Genomic DNA, 13,271 nt, shown 5'->3' on the forward strand with positions numbered 1-13,271 from the left:
ATAATAAAACCATGTTTTTAAAGAAATCCACTTTTTTTTTTTTTTTATGAAAGTGAAATTGAACTCTTGGCTCATTTGACTGTGAACCACAGCTTTTCCCCTATATGATTGTTCTGGCTGTATGTTATGTTAAAAAAACAAAATGTGTAGGGCTCAGGACACCTCCACGTGAGGGGCTACCTTTGCAATGTCCACATTGCAAGACATCTAACATTCATCACCGTCACCGAATGCCAGAGAAACTGCCCCAATCATTGTGACAACCAGACATTTTTTAAATTTCGGGATGCCCCCTAGGGAGCCAAATTGTCCCACTGAAGACTGAGGACAGGAATGGTTGCTAAGACAAGCCTTCATATCTACAGCTGAACATCTGTCAAGTTAAAGGCACTCAAGCATCATCCAGCCCAACCTTGCCATCTAGCATTATATATCAGAAATGCCAAGGAACTTTTCTGAATCCCCATGTTAGGACTTCCCTATATTCCCTAGTGAATGAAGGATAGGGTCCAAATATCTGTATTTTGAACACCCTTCCCTGGTGGCTCAGTAGATAAAGAATCCACCTGCAATGCAGGAGACTTGGGTATGATCCCCGGGTCAGGAAGACCCTCTGGAGAAGGAAAAGGCAACACACTCCAGCACTCTTGCCTGGAAAATCCCATGGGCAGAGGAGCCTGGTGGGCTACAGTCCATGGGGTTGCGAGAGTCAGACACAACTTAGCAACTAAACCAGCACCAGCTAAAAGTTGCTAGATTCTATTCATTCTCATCAGTGTCTACGCCTTGGTCCTATAGCTAGTGGAAACCAAACCTAGAATTCCTGACCTTCCAGCTCCAGAAGCCCAGGCCCACAAAATGTAATGAAACTTACAGGTTCTCATGATGGCTTTGAGACTCACACACGGTGTGGCTTTGGATGCACCATTTACCCTCTCTGGATCTCAATGTCCTGACCTCAAAATTGTATAGAAAAGAGGACACTGCTCTCCAACTCTGTCAGTCTAGAATTCTCTCTGCCCCACTTGGGTTACACTTTCCAGATGCCACTCCACCTCTCTGTGCTCCAGTTCCCAGGAGGGACCCTTGATCACATAGTTATTTGGAGGCAGAGGGTGTCTGCCCTGGTCCTGTGCTGGGGATGCATGGTGTGGCCTGGATGCTGGTGCCCTCCCCCTCTCCTCCCTCTCAGTATTGACACAGATGGGATGTGATGAAGAGTAATGCAAGCCCTGTGCAAACAGAGGACTAGGCAGGTAATTAGTGACCCACGGTTACTCCTTGACTGGCCCTGTAGAACCTGTTTCCAGGGCTGACTCACACAGAGGAGCCGGCTTGGGACTGCTAGGCAGTACCTGCACCCAGGGCTCAGGGTCAGAGTGGAAGGAGAGGGCATCCATCTCTGCAAGCAGATGAAAAACATTTTATGTCTTACAAGGTCAAAGAAACTTCCCCATGTTGCTATTTGTTTGCTTGTTTGTTTTTAAACTAAGGGCAGTTCTCCATGTTCCGTGCTTGGGGGAATGGACGCAGGCAGCGGGATCAAGGATAGCATGAGCTGAGAGGGTGGGATGAGCAGGAGTTAACCAGGCAGAGTGATGCAAGAACTGTGTGTGCCAAGGCCCAGTGGCCAGTGTAGGAGGGCCAGAGAGTGTGGCCAGAGTCAGGGGGAGGGGAGGGAGAGGCTGTACAGGTCAGTAGGGGCAGATGTGTAGGGCAGGGGTACAAATACACATGCCTTCAGGGTCCCAAGCATGTAAATGGGAGAGTGACTACTTTGGGGAGCAGACCTCAGGCTCATTCATTCATCCATTCAACTCTTTAAATGTTATGTTGCAATATCCTGAGTGGGGGATGAATCACTGAGCAAAATAAAGATCTGTGCCAACATGCAGCTTGCATTCATGTGGAAGGAGACAAACAGAATAACTAACTATATGGCAAATTAGAAGGTGCCAAGGGCTATGGAAAAAAGAAGTAAAGCTAAGTATGGGAAACAGAAAGTGTAGCGGACGAGTAGGTGGTCGTGGATGCTGCCGTTTTAAGTAGAATATGAGGTGAATGCAACTTGCGAAGACTCTTTTGCCTTAGTTAGCAACAGGAAACAGCAAGCCAGCATAATTTCTCGAGAGAAAGCACAAAAATATTGTGGGACCACATTGTGTTCCTGTTGTCATTTGCAAAATCTATCTTGTGACCATGATGTCACTTGCTGAATCACCCCTCTTTGTTAATTCCATCTTTCTCTCCCAAGATAGAGAAGAGAAATTTGTAGTTGCAGAGTGATCATCAAGTGATCACTTGGCTGGAAGAAGAATCAAATGGCAGACTAGGCACCAGGCTTCTGTGTTTATCTGAGCAAAGAGTAAAGACAGTTGGTTCTAGAATTTGAACAAGGGCACAAGCTCAGGACTCTTGGAAAGTGAGATAAACAGACTAAAAAGAGCTTCCCAGAACTACAGTCCACGCTGTGCCCTGACCAGCATCCTGCCATGTGTGACTTCAGGCCAACAGTCCCAGGGGACAAGTCATGTTCATAGCTCAAGACAAACTAACCCATGTCTAGAGGGCTATACCTTTAACCTGTCAGACCAGGATGGGTACTTCCCCCTTAACCACAGGATTCTTTCTGATCTGATCATGTCCCACAAAACAGAGTGGGTTTCAGCAGTAACCAATAGAGTAGCTACATTCATGCTGCAGCTATTTCTATCTACCCTCGTGTGGTATGCTGAATTGTGCCCCCCAATAATTCATATGTTGAAGTCCTCACTGTCAGCACCACAGAATGGAACATTCTTTGGAAAAGGGGTCACCATACATGTAGTTCATTAAGATGAGGTCAAACTAGAGGAGGATGAGACCTTCATCCAATATAACTGGTGTACTTATAAAAAGGGGAAGTGTGCACACAGACATCACACAGAGAGAACAGCATACAGAGACAAAGGCAGAGATGGGGACGAGGCTTTTACAAGTTAAAGAACACTAAGGACTGACAGAAAACTGCCCTCCTAGGGCAGGGGCTTGGGGCCCTTTCTCTGTTGCTACTGCCCTCGGAAGGAACCAGTCCTGCCAACACCTGGATCTCAGGTTTCTAGTCTTCAGAACAGTAAGACAACAAATGTCTGCTGTTCAAGCTACCCTGTTCATCGTCCTTTGTTACAGCAGTCCTAGCAAATTCATACACCTAGATTCCCATGCTTCAGTAGGTTGAAAAAGGACTCATGGGAAGGACAGGATGACACGGCCATTCCTACTTGCCTTATGTCCCCTCTGAGTGTCCCAGTGTCAGAGCAGTGACTGGGGTTCCAAAGTCTCCAGAAACCCTGGGGTCCACTGCTGACTCGCCTCCTGGTGGGCAAAGCAGCCTGAAGCTAGTCCTTGTGGATCTGCTTGAGGCGACGGCGACACTCAGTTTTGAGGTGCAAACCATCATCTGCCACTTAGGGACAGATGTTGCAAGGGTCACTGCACAGGAAACCACTCACTCAGACATATCTCAAATACCCACTCTGACTCTCCGCTTCTCACGTAAGTCAAGCATTCGAAATGTACCTACCATTCCACTGACTGCCCAAACAGCTAATGAAACAATCCCTCATTGTTGCATCTTCTTAGACCCAATTAAAAACTTGTTTCATTCAAATATTCTTCAAGTCCCTATAGTATACAAATCATTTCAGTCCTTTAAAGCAAGTTGTTTATAGCTATAGGCCTGCTTCTGACACTCACTACATCCCTCCGGGGAAGTCTTACAAAGTCTCAAGCTGAGAGCAAGAAGTCCAGAGGGGATTGCCCAGTGCCATCTCTGGACACAACCTCACAACCACAACAAGTCAAAACCAAGGCTAAGTGTCAGAGAATCCACTGCAGAAAATGCATGAACAAGGGTCAGCAGAGATTGCCTGGGCCACACCCCAGACTATTTGGAAAGTTCTTACCTAAGTCGCCCATAAGTGGTAATCCATAGGGGGCTTCCCTGGCGGGTCAGCGGTTAAGACTTTGCCTTCCAATGGAGGGGATGCAGTTTCGATCCCTGGTTGGGGAACTACAATCCCACATGCCCCGTGGCCAAAAAACCAAGAAACATATAACAGAAGCAATATTATAACAAATTCAATAAAGACTTTAAAAGCAGTCCACATCAAAAAAAATTCATGAAAAAGATGGTAATCCACAGCAATAAACATCTATCAGTAGATGTACTGATCTGTCTGTGAATTAAATTATATACCTGGAGAGGATGACCTCTGAGGGAAGGTACCATACAAGGCCCAGTTAACTGAATGCTCTTCTTGAACTTGGCCCACAAGGCCCCTGGGGAGAGAGCCCCTGCCCTCTCTCTACCGTCAGATCCCACATCTCTACCTCACTCTCAGACATTATACCCCCAGCATAGTTAGAGTAACCATGTAATTAATCATCTAATCTGGGACACTTCTGAGGCTGAGGACATATTAGTAAGTTTTCTGGGAGAACAGAAAAAAATTGGACTGTTTTGTGCCATCTGGGATTTCTGGTTTCCCTAGCCATGTGGAATTACTTAGAGTTCCCATAACATGCCATGGGCTCCTATATCTCCAGACTTTGGCATATACTCTCACTTCTTGGAACATCTGCTTCTCCCACGTCCACTGAGACCACCTTCTACAGCCCACTCCTCTGTGGAGCCTTCCCCAAAACTCACAGATGAACTTGGAGTCTCCACTGTCCTTATTACGTTCGATCTTCATTTTTATTGATGCCCCACAAGACCAGTAACCTCTTAAAGATACTCATTATTTCTTTCCATCTTTGGGTTCTCTAGCGTATTCCATGTTGCAGGCACTCAACAAATATGTGTCTAATCAGTGATTTTGTGACTAGCCTGGAGAAGAAGAGGTGGGTATGAGAACAAAGTTCAAATGTGTACAGAGCTGTCATCACACAGAGGACCTAGACTTGATTTATTCTTATGAATAAATCAAGAATATTGACTAGAAGCTTCAGGAAGATATATTTAAGTGCAGTATTAAGAAGAACTTTCTAGCCAACAGGATCACACAGAAAATGAACAGGCAACCTTGGGCAGCAGAGAGCTCCCTATCACTACAGCTGTTTCGTTGACAAGTATTAGCATACAGTGGGTAGGAATTCTGAGGTGAGGATTCAGATATGGAATGGGTGAGTGGCCAGAATAACTACCTTTAGACTCTGATTCATCTATTCATGAATTCACTGAATATTTATTGGGCATGAGGCATTGTACCAGGTGTTTGATAAGTAAGTACAACACACACAGACTCACGTAACTAACCACCATGCAGAGCAAGGCAATATGCTTGGTGATGGACAAGACAGAGGTATCCTCTAACCTTTTGGAACTGACAGGCTTACAATAAAGAGATGTGAAATTACAAGAATTATTGGGTATTCAAAGAGAGTTTGAGGGGAGAACCTGGGGTGGAAGCAGAGAATGACGTTTAAGCTGAAAAGAGATAGGAAACTTGTTGGATTCCATGAACTTAGATCTTTCTGGAGAGCTGAGACTTATTCCCTCTTCTCTGATGTCTGCTCTTCTAAGTCAAACTTCCTGAATGCTGACTTAGACCAGTCTGTAGCTGCCAGCTGCAGAGCCTTGAGTCCTGCTCACATGACAGGTTACCAGGTACCTGACCATCGCAGGGGAGCCAGGTGGGGTGGCTGAGCCATGTGGGGTCATTAGTCATGCCTCTTTCTTTCCTCCTTTCTTCTCTAAAATATCATCAAACAGCTAGTCACACAGACTTTGGGACAATAGAAGCACAGGTAATGCCATGGTAGGTAAACCCAAGAGCCTGGTAGAGGCTCAATTTTCAGAGCAGTTAAGTCTCATCAAAGCACTCAGTGATACTGGCCACAATCCAGAATCCCATGTATGAAGCAGAAAAGACACAACAGGTGAGATAAAGGGACATCATCACAGGATTTTCTCCTGTACACTGATGGGAAATAGCACAGGGATAATACAGCAGCCATTCACGAAATGTTTGCTTGATTTTGCAAATAGTAAGAAAAAAAAAACAAACCATGCATTAAGGCTTCATGATGGGCAAGGCACTGTGCTGGGTGATTATATGCATTATCTCATTTATGCATCAAACAGCCCTATAAGGTTGGCAGAATTATTATCTTTATTTTACAGATGAGGAAATTGAGGCCTAGAGGTGTCGAAACTTATCTAAGACTGCACAGCTAGAGAATGGCAGGTCTGAGTATCTCCAGAGCCTCTGTTCTGAGGCCTTTTCATGGGGATGAATGAAAGCCCAACAAGGCGGAGGGGGTTTCTAATTCCAAAAGCAGGTGAGTATGCCCTCAGCAGAATACCAATTTAGGAAGAGAGGAATCTAAATTCACAGCATAGACAGAGTCAGCAGAAGATCAATGAACTAGGGAAAAAGTTTTTAAATTACTCGTATTACAAATAAACAATCTAACATATATCCATGTAAGGACTAAAACACCAACAGAAAACTGGACAAAGGATGTGAATTGAGATCACAGGAAATGTATACAAATCGTACTTAAGCATATGAAAAGACGCTCAACTCCATTAATTAAAGAACAGCAAATTAAAACTAAACTTTTTGGCTCAAATGGTAAGGAATCTGCCTACAATGTAGAAGACCCAGATTCGACCCCTGGGTAGTGAAGATCCCCTGGAGAAGGGAATGGCTACCCGCTCCAGGATTCTTGTCTGGGAAATTCCATAGACAGAGGAGTCAGGCAGGCCCCAGGGGCATTGGGTCACAAAGAGTCGGACACGACAGAACAACTAACACTTTCACTTTGCAAGGTAATGTCATCGCCTACAAACCTGAAAATTTTGTGGAATGCAGCTATTGTGACCTTAAATGTACAATATATTTCAAAAGAAGGAAATTGAAAGCAAATTACTTAAGCATTCTTGTTAAGAGATTACAAAAACACAAACTAAACTCAAAGAAAATGGAAGAAAGAAAATAAGAGAACCCCAAAACCTAAAATTTTTGGTGGGGGTTGGGGAGACTTCTAAACATAATAACCCTGGCAGGACTGATCAAGGAATGAGAGGGAGAGAATGAGCAAATTCAGTGCAATATCCGAAATGAAAGAAGTATCACTGTAGTTCCTAGAGACAATACAAAGACATGTGAAAGTTAAAAAACTCACTTCTGACTTTTTGTGACCCCATGGACTTGTGGCCCACCAGGCTTCTCTGTTCATGGAATTCTCCAGGCAAGAATACTGGAGTGGTAGCCACTCCCCTCTACAGGGGACCTTCCTGATCCAGGGATCAAACCTGGGTTTCTTGCATTACAGGCAGATTCTTTACTGTCTGAGCCACCAGGGAAGCACTGAGAAGTTCCTAGAGGTAATACAAAGATAGAGCCAATGCTATAAACTTGGAAAGGTAGATGCTTTGGAAAAATTCCTTGAAAAATGCAATAGATGCCAACAGCAAAATTACAAAGGTATTAGAATTAGAATTATTTGATGTATAAATATGAAGATTTTATAGCAGATGGGACTTTTAAAATGTTTCAATGAGCAATAAAGAATGCACTTGAAATAAGTGGGGGAAAAAATAGAAAGCCTTAGCAAAGAAATAGAAGACATAAAGAACCAAAGAAAATTGTAAAACTCAAAAATACAATAATTGAACTAAAATCTCTAGAAGTGAAAGAAGAAAGAATCAGTGAACTGGAAGATAGAGCAATAGAAATTACCCAGTATGGAAAACAAAAACTAGACCCCCCAAAAAGTGAAAGTGAACAGAGCTATAGGGACCCAGTGGAAACAGTGTCAGACTTTAATTTTTTGGGCTCCAAAATCACTGTAGATGGTGATTGCAGCCATGAAATTAAAAGACGCTTACTCCTTGGAAGAAAAGTTTTGACCAACCTAGATAGCATATTCAAAAGCAGAGATATTACTTTGCCAACAAAGGTCCGTCCAGTCAAGGCTATGGTTTTTCCAGTAGTCATGTATGGATGTGAGAGTTGGACTGTGAAGAAAGCTGAGCACTGAAGAATTGATGCTTTTGAACTGTGGTGTTGGAGAAGACTCTTGAGAGTCCCTTGAACTGCAAGGAGATCCAACCAATCCATTCTAAAGGAGATCAGTCCTGGGTGTTCTTTGGAAGGAATGATGCTAAAGCTGAAACTCCAGTACTTTGGCCATCTCATGTGAAGAGTTGACTCATTGGAAAAGACTCTGATGCTGGGAGGGATTGGGAGCAGGAGGAGAAGGGGACGACCGAGGATGAGATGGCTGGATGGCATCACGGACTCAATGGACGTGAGTCTGAGTGAACTCCAGGAGTTCCACTGTAGGGACCCATGGGACTATAACAAAAGCTCTAATATTTGTTCCATCAAAGTCCCAGAACAAGAGAAAGAAAGAGTGCAGAGCTGAAAAAGAACTCAAAGAAATAATGGCTGGAAACATTCAAAATTGGGCAAGAGACAAACCTAGAGCTTCAGAAAGCTGAACAAATCAAATAAAATAAAGCCAAAGAAATCCACATGCAGACATGTTATTATTAACCTTCTGAAAACTAAAGACCAAAGGAAAAAAAAGGAGGGGGGCAGCCAGAGGAAAACAACATTTCATCTAGAAAAGAAAAGAAATAAATAAATGGAATGATAACAGATTTCTCCTCACAAATCAAGAAGATCAGAATGTAGTGGTACAGTATTTTTCAGATGATATAAAAAAGAAATGAAAACCCAGAATCCTATGTCTAAGCAAAAACATCCTATAGGAATGAAGGGGGAAAACAAGACCTTCTCCAGGTGAGGACAACTAAGACGATTTGTCACCAGCAGTCATGCCCAAAAAGAATAAAGAAAGTTCTCGAAACAGAAAGGAAACAATAAGAGAAGAAACCTTGGAGCAGCAGGAAGGAAGGAAGAAAACAGTAAGTTAAAAATATGTGTAAAAATAAATAAATGTATATTTTTAAAAATATATGTGTAAATAGGCTTCCTTTCTCGTGAATTTTCTAAATAAATGTTTGACAGTTGAAGCAAATATAACACTGCTTGATATGATTCTAAATGTATATCAGTTCAGTTCAGTTCATTTCAGTCGCTCAGTCATGTCTGTTTACAACCCCATGAATCGCAGCACGCCAGGCTTCCCTGTCCATCACCAACTCCCGCAGTTCACTCAGACTCACGTCCATCGAGTCCATGATGCCATCCAGCCATCTCATCCTCTGTCGTCCCCTTCTCCTCCTGCCCCCAATCCCTCCCAGCATCAGAGTCTTTTCCAATGAGTCAACTCTTCGCATGAGGTGGCCAAAGTACTGGAGTTTCAGCTTTAGCATCATTCCTTCCAAAGAAATCCCAGGGCTGATCTCCTTCAGAATGGACTGGTTGGATCTCCTTGCAGTCCAAGGGACTCTCAAGAGTCTTCTCCAACACCACAGTTCAAATGCATCAGTTCTTTGGCACTCAGTCTTCTTCATGGTCCAACTCTCACATCCATATATGACCACAGGAAAAACCATAGCCTTGACTAGACGGATCTTTTTTTGACAAAGTAATATCTCTGCTTTTGAATATGCTATCTAGGTTGGTCATAACTTTTCTCCCAAGGAGTAAGCGTCTTTTAATTTCATGGCTGCAGTCACCATCTGCAGTGATTTTGGAGCCCAGAAAAATAAAGTCTGACACTGTTTCTACTGTTTTCCCATCCATTTGCCATGAAGTGATGGGAGCAGATGCCATGATCTTCATTTCTGAATGTTGAGCTTGAAGCCAACTTTTTCACTCTCCTCTTTCACTTTCATCAAGAGGCTTTTTAGTTCCTCTTCACTTTCTGCCATAAGGGTGGTGTCATCTGCATATCTGAGGTTATTGATATTTCTCCCGGCAATCTTGATTCCAGCTTGTGTTTCTTCCAACCCAGCGTTTATCATGATGTACTCTACATATAAGTTAAATAAGCAGGGTGACAATATACAGCCTTGACATACTCCTTTTCCTATTTGGAACCAGTCTGTTGTTCCATGTCCAGTTCTGACTGTTGCTTCCTGACCTGTATACAGATTTCTCAAGAGGCAGGTTAGGTGGTCTGGTATTCCCATCTCTTTCAGAATTTTCCATAGTTTATTGTGATCCACACAGTCAAAATCTTTGGCATAGTCAATAAAGCAGAAATAAATGTTTTTCTGGAACTCTTTTGCTTTTTCCATGATCCAGTGGATGTTGGCAATTTGATCTCTGGTTCCTCTGCCTTTTCTAAAACCAGCTTGAACATCAGGGAGTTCACGGTTCACGTATTGCTGAAGTCTGGCTTGGAGAATTTTGAGCATTACTTCACTAGCATGTGAGATGAGTGCAGTTGTGCGGTAGTTTGAGCATTCTTTTGCATTGCCTTTCTTTGGAATTGGAATGAAAACTGACCTTTTCCAGTCCTGTGGCCACTGCTGAGTTTTCCAAATTTGCTGGCATATTGAGTGCAGCACTTTCACAGCATCATCTTTCAGGATTTGAAACAGCTCAACTGGAATTCCATCACCTCCACTAGCTTTGTTCGTAGTGATGCTTTCGAAGGCCCACTTGACTTCCCAATTCCAGGATATCTGGCTCTAGATTAGTGATCACATCATCATGATTATCTTGGTCGTGAAGATCATTTTTGTACAGTTCTTCCGTGTATTCTAGAGGAAATTATTTAAGACAGTGGTATTATAAAAGAGGAGAGTAAAGTACATAAAAGGAAGTAAGATGTCTATACTTAAAACCTTCACTTGAACTGGTAAAACAATGATATCAGTAGACTGTGGTAAGTTTTGTATATATAATGCAATACCTAGAGCAACCACTGAAAAGTTATACAAAGAGATACACTGAAAAACACCACAGGTAAATCAAAATGGAATTCTTTGCAGGCTGATTCTTTACCATCTGAGCCACTTAAGAAGCCCCAGCTGAAACCTCCTTAAAAACCCAGAGGATGAAGAGCTTCTGGGAGCTTGAATAGCCTCTGGGTTGAGATGTCCACATGTTTGGAGTGGCATCCCCAGCTCCACACGGATAGATGCTCCTGCATACAGAACCTTGTCCTACGTACCTCTTCATATGGCTATTCACCTGTATCCTTTATGATACCCTTTACTATACACTGGTAAACATAGGTAAGTATTTACCTGAGCTTTTTCAGCCATTCTAGCAACCTTTCAAACCCAAGGAGGGGATCATGGGAACCCCAATTTAATGCTGGCCAGTCAGAAATACAGATAACAACCTGGACCTGTGCCTGATGTTGTTACGAGCAAGGACTCATGTGTCTGAGGTCACAGAAAGCCAAATTCTGACAGTGGGTGTTTGCAGCAAAGTAAGGGTTTTATGGCCACACACCCAGCAAGGAAGTGGGAGACAAGTCTCGAGTCCTCTCCATTTGGTCTCTGAGCGCGGGGTGTTTTGAAGGGACGAACAAGGAGGCTGGGATTACTCTGTCATTAGTGACACTTCTGTGACTATAGTTTGGGGATTCGGGAGGTCTCTAGTTTAGGATTCTTCGGCCAGGTTGTCCATGGCTCGAGGCCTGTTAGCTCACTTTGCCCTGGAGAAACAGCGTGACTTAGACCTTAATGATGTACCTATGGTAGCAACCTTAGGACATCAGTGTTATCAACAACAGCAATTTTAGTCATCTGACTCTGGTTGGTGAGTGTTCAGTTAGCACAGGACTGAGGTCAGAGGGGACAAGAAAGGGAATTAAGTTTTGGATAGAGAGATTAATCATCAACGTGGAAAGGGAACTGGGTTTCAGTGGGACTCAGGTTCAGGGTCTGAAGAGGGGGCAGCCTTGAAGCACTGAGCTCTTAAACTGTGGGGTCTGATGCTGTCCCCAGGCAGATAGTGTCAGAATTAAGGTAAACCTGTAGGGCACCCAGTTGGTGCCTGCTGAAATGCAGAAATGTATGGCGTGGAAAAACCTCTGTACATCCAGTTTCAGAAATACTGAGAGTGGAGGAGAAAAATAGAGTTTTCCTTGATGAAGTTTCACATCACTAGATATCAAGATGTATTTAAAACTACAGTTATTAAGAGAGTGTCCCTGGTGGCTCAGACGGTAAAGAATCCACCTGCAATGCGGGAGACCTGGGTTCGGTCTCTGGGTTGGGAAGATCCCCTGGAGGAGGGCATGGCAACCCACTCCAGTATTCTTGCCTGGAGAATCCCCATGGACAGAGGAGCCTGGCGGGCCACAGTCCATGGGGTTGCAAAGAGTCAGACCCGACTGAGCAACTAACACGCAGTACTGGTGGAATGGTAGACTCAGGGCATTCGAAAGGAAGAATCCAGATACAGACCCACACATATTTGGACAATTGAATTTTGACAAAGATGATACCACAGAGAAGCAAGTCAAGGAAAGTGTTTTTCAAACCAGTGCTGATCAGGGACTTCCCCTGGATGTCCAGTGGTTAGGGCCCCATGCTTCTTTGCTGGTCAGGGAACTAAGATCCTGCATGCGGCAGTGTGGCCAAATAATAGAGGCGAAAACGGTGCTGGTCAAAGAGATATTTGTAGGGGAAACAATATGGCTCTGGACCTCTAACTTACACCATACACAAAAATCCAATTCCAGATTGAACATAGATCTAAATGTGAAAGGTACAACAGGAAACTTCCCAAAAATAATATGGGAAAAAAAATACCTTCCTCACTTTGGAGAGGCAAAGATCTCTTAAATAGGATGAAAACACCATTCATCACTAAGGAGAAAATTAACCAATCTGGCTAAATTAAATTTAGGAACTTCTCTCCATCAAAAGACTGTATTTGGAAACAGAAGAGTAAGCCATGAGGGGAGAATATACTTTTCTTATATGTAAGAAAGGATTTCTCTGACCATCAACTTCCTCATCTGTAGAGTTAAATGAGATAGTATGCTTACAAGGATTAGCTCAATGCCTGTCACATAAGAGGTATTCCATTAAATTTTATATTGCTCCTCTTATAACTGAGTCATCTCAGCAGGATGATTGCACTTCAAACCATTTCCAGGCAGACAAGAATCTCCCTCTTCTTTTTGATGCTCAATAAAGAGGCAGCTCAGTAGTAAAGATTCCACCTGCCAATGCAGGAGACACAGGTTCAATCCCTAGATCAGGAAGATCCCCTGAAGAAGGAAACGGCAACCCACTCCAGTATGCTTGCCTGGGAAATCCCATGGACAGATGATCCTGGTGGGCTACAATCCATGGGGTCGCAAAGAGTCGGGGCATGACCGAGTGACTGAACACAAAA

This window comes from Budorcas taxicolor, chromosome 5 (assembly GCF_023091745.1).
Source record: "Budorcas taxicolor isolate Tak-1 chromosome 5, Takin1.1, whole genome shotgun sequence".
Taxonomy (NCBI): domain Eukaryota; kingdom Metazoa; phylum Chordata; class Mammalia; order Artiodactyla; family Bovidae; genus Budorcas; species Budorcas taxicolor.